The sequence below is a fragment of the Rhea americana genome, unplaced genomic scaffold (genome assembly GCF_003343005.1).
Source record: "Rhea americana isolate MKP2758 unplaced genomic scaffold, rheAme1 scaffold_240, whole genome shotgun sequence".
In the NCBI taxonomy this organism is placed as follows: Eukaryota; Metazoa; Chordata; class Aves; order Rheiformes; family Rheidae; genus Rhea; species Rhea americana.
This window is the reverse complement of record NW_028186358.1, coordinates 1,281,908-1,287,907: the sequence shown is the minus strand read 5'-3', so window position 1 is coordinate 1,287,907 and position 6,000 is coordinate 1,281,908. Positions and strand designations below refer to the sequence as shown.

At 46.2% G+C, this 6,000-nt stretch overlaps 3 non-coding genes across 3 annotated transcripts; 2 read left to right on the top strand and 1 right to left on the bottom strand.

Annotated features, from left to right (window-relative positions):
• Window positions 1-2,500: 2,500 nt before the first annotated feature.
• TRNAR-ACG (transfer RNA arginine (anticodon ACG)) lies at window positions 2,501-2,573 on the top strand. The gene has a single exon. It is a non-coding gene; the product is annotated as a tRNA-Arg (tRNA).
• A 1,204-nt stretch (window positions 2,574-3,777) lies between these two features.
• TRNAW-CCA (transfer RNA tryptophan (anticodon CCA)) lies at window positions 3,778-3,849 on the bottom strand. The gene has a single exon. It is a non-coding gene; the product is annotated as a tRNA-Trp (tRNA).
• A 205-nt stretch (window positions 3,850-4,054) lies between these two features.
• TRNAR-ACG (transfer RNA arginine (anticodon ACG)) lies at window positions 4,055-4,127 on the top strand. The gene has a single exon. It is a non-coding gene; the product is annotated as a tRNA-Arg (tRNA).
• The last annotated feature ends 1,873 nt before the right edge of the window (window positions 4,128-6,000 follow it).

Sequence of the window (6,000 nt, the reverse complement as noted above, 5' to 3'; positions counted from 1 at the left end):
AAATAGATGTGAACATGTTGTCTATAATTTATTGTGTGGGAAAACTAGGCAGTGGTTGATCAACACTGTTCCACTATTCCAAAAAGGATAATTTCCAAGCTGGTAGCTCCAAAACTTGTCCCTCCTTCCCTATGCGCTTTTCTAGCATTTACCAGAATTGAATAATATCATTCCTGGTGTGAAATTGCAAGGACCAAGTCAAGATATGAAATTCCTATGGCAGCTGATGGATAAGATGACAGAAAACTATGCCAGAATCTATATGAGCAGTGATACCATATTCAATACGGACCTCAGAACAAAAACTTCRTGCAGCTATAAATGTTTTAAAAAAATAAAATGTTTGCTTTCACATCTGTGGAACCAACATTCATGCCCATTCGCACTACATACAGGCATTGGGGATGAGGGACGTCAGTAGCAATCATGGAAATAAGATCCACAGGATACAAAGGATTAAACYATGTTGCCTTTTCCCAAAATCCTAGTAAGACTCTGTAGTGAGAACACTTGCGAAAGATCTGGTGAGGAGTCAGTGACTGCAGAGTACATGGTAGTAGCCCAGCATGCGAAACTGCATATTGACCRAATTCCCATCACRGCCAGGCATGCATATTCCATTTTTATCAACAATGTCTGACTGCTTCCCATACAGCAGTTTCTCAAGGTTAGCACAGCTGAGATAAGGAAATAGTTCTAGTGGATTTAAAGGGCCCTTCAGATACAATGAGTCGAGTCTCACCTGAGCGTCCAGCCGTGCGTCTGACCCATGTGTCCAGCCCCAGCTCCTGGGCCTCCCCACACAGCTTAGACTGTAAATCTTTTATTAAATCTATCCGACTTAACTCCTTATGAACATCGAGTGTCTCTCTACACAGATATCTAACCCTCTTTTGCCTGCCTGGTGGTCACAGGCTCTCAGTARAACTCCACTCCCTTACAGAAAGTACTATTAGGTGCACAAGAAGGGCTGCTAACTACCAAGCCATTAACTCAAGAAAGGAAATCAAGTTGCATGTGTCAATTCTCATTTAAAAACTGACTGTAACTGGTAAGCCCTTAGCCCTTAAGGGTAGCACAAAAGACTACTGTGTGATGATGGGCTTTGTACATATATTACTAGGTAATGAGTAATGTGTTAGTGGTCCCCGTGGACAGCACATCCCCACAACCCAGGGCACGGTCTGTGCCTGGATGCTGCATCCCTTCAACCTTGTGGTTCAAAGGCACTGTGTCTGACTCTAGATCAGAAACTGCTTGGTCAACTCACAYCAGTGTCAAGCTCAGTTAAACATCTAGCACCAATCATATTACCTCTGCTTCTCTGCGGGGCTAGTCTGTGTTAGGTGCAGCACTTTCCAAGGTATTGACAAGCTGAAGCAAACACAGTGCAAAGTCAAAAGGATCATTGGGGCCTGGAGCACATTATGTGTGAAGACAGCCTGTGGTAGCAGGGCTTTGCTGAAAAGGGCCTGGGGGTCCTGGAGAACGTGTTCAAGATGATTCAGCAGTGTACCTTGTGACAAAGAAGGCCAACTGCATCATGGGTTGCATTAGGAAGGATATTGCCAGGAGATCCAGGGGAGTGATCTTTCCCCTTTAATCAGCACTGGTGAGGCCACATCTGCAGTGCTGGGTTCAGCTTTGCACTCCCCAGTATAAGGAAGACACAGACCTACTGGAGCGAGTCCAGCAAAGGGCCACACAGATGATGAAGGGACTGGAGCATCTCTCATACCAGGAGGGGCTAAGAGAACTGARCCTCTTCTGCCTGGAGAAGAGAAAGCACAGGGTGGATCCTATCAGTGTGTATAAATATCTGAAGAGAGCGTGTAAGGAAGACAAACGTTCCTTTTGGTGGTACCTAGTGACAAGACGAGGCAACAGGCACAAACTGCAATACAATAAATTCTGTTTAAATATAAGAAAAAAACTTCTTTTATTGTAAGGGTTATAGAACACTGGGACAGGTTGCCCAGAGAGATTTTGCAGTCTCTGTCCTTGGACCTATCTRCTGGAGATGACCCTAAGAGGGTTGGACTAGACAGTCTCCAGAGATGACTAGACAATCTCCAACCTCAGTGACTCTGTGTTCAGGCTTCTGTCTACAGCTAGTAATGACTAGCTGTAGAGTAGCTGGAGAGAGATTCTTCTCATAGGTGCACAACAAAGTGATGAGTGGAAAAAATGACATTCTATGGAAGAAAATTCCAACTAAATATAAGAAAATTTCACTGTGAAGGTGACTTAGGGTGGGAGTTGAGAGGGACTCTTCATGATTGGAGAAATTCAAAACTCCTTAAACAGGCCTTGAGCAATCTGATCCTTATCTGACATTGAAAATAATTGCACTTTGAGCTGGAGGTTGGACCAGAGATCTCTTACATTTTTTTTTCTTAATGCATTGACCAACTCAGATTCTAACCCCACATTGCTCCTGTGTCAGCATCACCGTGCCTCAGCATGCCACATGTAGACCATCAGGATGCCAGGCTGGCCAGGACCAGTGGCGCAATGGACAACGCRCCTGACTACGGATCAGGAGATTGCAGGTTCGACTCCTGCCTGGTTCGACCTTTTCCTTTGTACAGCTTGGCCACAGTGGAGATGACAGGGAGATGGCCCTGGATTCTCCTTGGTGGCCACCATTGCCTGATGTTCCTCCCAGTCAGCTGGCAGACAATTATGGCATCAAGCAGCAGACTCTGGAGGAGTGGAGTCTTACCCACAGTAGAGGACAGTCGGGGACCACTGCATTTGAGACCATTACATCTGCTCTCATTCTGGACACACAGAAGGACTGCTGCTTTGGTAGGCTGTGTGTCCCATGTGCAAATACTGGTAGGAAGGGTGAGGCACTAAAGGAGGAGCACAGGAGGGAGAGAGGAATGAAGGAGAGAAGGAGGCTGTAGGCATGAGTTGCAAAGAGAAGCCTGACAAATAACACAGTCTTTAGCACATAGCAGAGTTTTAGAAGACCGTGAGAAACCATAGGGGGCTATGAGAACTGATGTAGAAATAGTGTGGATGTTCTAAACATAACAAATCCTGTCATCTGTTGGAACAACCCCTCCCAGCTTCTCAATAGTCTTGACCTAGCTGGATCCCCTGAGGAGAGATGCAGCCATTCAGGTGTGAGGTATGGGAGTACCTGGTGCCTCTCTTCCACATCAGATGAAGGAAAGGAGTAAAGGTGTCTGCTGTAAAAGGTGTATCTGCTCAAGCTGCTGAAGATGTAGGACAAAGTGAGCAGTTTGGTGCTATCAGATAGGACAAACAGGAGAGCAGCAAGATTTTTGCAGGAACCCTGCAGAACCAGGGCATAAGCATAGGACAGAGAAAGAGTGAGGCTGTGGGGAAGCAAGAGACTCCCTTAGTGATGGAGGCAGGAAGCCTGTGACATGCCCCAAGAGGCAGAAGGCTCTTTCTGGACCTATATAGAGGTGACTTACAGGGAGGGGATTTGGTCTGGGTGAGATTAGGAGGAGGATGGTTCACCAGGGAAGTACCTGGGCACAGCCAGGTGTGCCTGACTTGTTGTACAGCAAGATAAGACAGTGGGTGGCAATTGTTGGAGACTCCTTTTGGCATGGAACAGAGGCYCTGTACCCTGACCTGTAATGCTGGGTAGAGACTACTGGGGCTCATTGGCTTCCAGACTATTCCCAGTTGGTTCACGTTCACATGGGCACCAGGGATGCTGTACTGTACCTAACACAGGCTAGCTCAAAGGAAAAGCACAGGCAATACAGAGGAAACTCAGTGCAGCCATAAGTCTGACCCCGGTGTGATTCGAACACACAACCTTCTGATCTGGAGTCAGACGCGCTGCCCTTGCGCCACGAGGTCAGGGGTGGAGGGATGCAGTACCCAGGCATGGACCACAATGTGGGTGATGGGGAAGTGCTTACCATGGGCACCACCCCAGAGGTGTCTGGATGCCCCCCAACAGAGTTGCAGTGACATGCTGGAGGAAGCTTACTGTGGTGCAGGACTGGGAGGGAGAAGGGACATGCTGGGAGTCCAGTTGGGGCAACAGACTCTGTGGTGGCCAGGGCCAGTGGCGCAATGGACAACGCGCCTGACTACGGATCAGGAGACTGCAGGTTCGACTCCTGCCTGGCTCGCTCTGTTCCTGCCCGCAGCCTGGATGTGGTGGAGGCTGATGGGAATGGGGCTGTGCTGATGAGSTTTTGGAAGTGGTGGGGCTCCAGCACTAATCCTTCCTCTGGCTATTGCCTCTCTTTCTCATATGTTCTGCCAACAAGACCTTTACCTGTTGGAAATCCATCAATTGTTTTCTCAAAAGTAGCTATTGCTACGTTTTTCATTAATGTGGTATTTCATCTGAGTTTCTTTTAGGACCAGGTACAGGCAGGGTAGCAGGGCCTCCACCGTTCTGACTCCCATTTCCTTTCCCTTTCAATCTGGTGTTTTCTACTCAACCTATCTCTGGTTTTGCTCCAYCTCCATTTCATCTTTCATCATTCCTTTCTGCTCTATTTTCCATCTAGTGTTACAAATTCTGACATGTTTGCACRTAATTCCTGCTTGTCCCAGAGAGCATGTTAAAGACCTTAGAATGAGAGCTCTGACACCATCACCTAGTATGGCTCTTTTCTTCTTAAGAAAATAAACAGTTTAATATAAATATGCAACACTTGCAATACAGAATTTATTGTTCTTACTATCTTTACTGAAAGAAGATAAAAATATGAAATAATCATTAATAAATGTAAATAAAAATATAGTGTGCAAATAAGGAATGTTATTAGTGCTAGTTCAATAAATGTAAATATTTTCTKCAGTGGATATACTTATAGTTATGCTTAAGATGGTTGACCTTGACTGCATAGACAATGAGCAAGTCTGAAGGTGTAGAAAAGAGCCAGGCACCTATCTTTTCTTCCCTCTGAGCAACCACTGTCCACAAGAATGACCTTACAGCCTCTTCCTCTGCCAATATTTCCCATTTCAAGCCTCCCACAAGAGGGAGCCATGAACTAGCTCATGGACTGCAGAGGCTGCAAAGCCAGTGACATGCTGGAGGAAGCTTACTATGGTGCAGGACTGGGAGGGAGAAGGGACATAATGGGGGTCAGGAGATGCATTTAGCATTGTGAGAGACCATCCATCCCTAGGCCGGGCTGGAAATACAGATTATTTCCTTCCTGGAAGGGGCAGCGTCATCGTGAGATGGTTGGCAGCTCTTCCACTGCAGCGGAGGAGGCAGCCTGGGGAAGGGTCTGCTAGGTGATGCTGGGCAATTGGTATTTCCAGCCCTAGGGCAAAATCAGCTGAACCCTGCAAGCTGTTTGCTCCACAGCCTGTTTTTAAGGCCTCCAGTGATAAAGATGTCTCTCTGCTCCCCACAACAACAAAAAATATCTCTACATTTCATAGTCTTCACTTCATGTGCATTGCTTTTGTGTATTTTAAGCTTTTTTCACCCCACCCAGCTCGCAGCGGACATACAGAAGCCATTTTTCAGCTTTTATGTGCTTGAAAAGTGTTACTATATCTCCCTTCAATCTTCACAACAGAAAAGCAATTCTATCTTTTCTTTTTTGTTTGGGGTGGGGGAGACTATTCAATTTCAAGTTTCTCCAACAGTTTTCTGGAAATACAGCCTCAGATCTGATCACATACAGCTTCTCCTTCTGAATATCTGTACTCTATGCTGAGTACTTAGCCAAGTGCACCTCTCGCCATCACTTCTGATCTGGTACTTGCCCTGTTTCYAATCACATGACATTATGGGAGAGATCCAGCTGTCTAAACACAGGCATTCAGTGATATTTTCTGGGATATTCTGCCTGGTCTCTATTTGCTCCTCCAGAAGGGTCTGAGTATCCCATAGATCTGTGTCCCGTGCAGATATCTTGGATGCCCTAGGGCATGTTCAGGCAATTGAATCCTTCCTAAGGGTGAGACCCAGCTCAAAGATTTAATATAGATGTCTCCATACATGGATATATCTGTGTATCATTTGACACAACA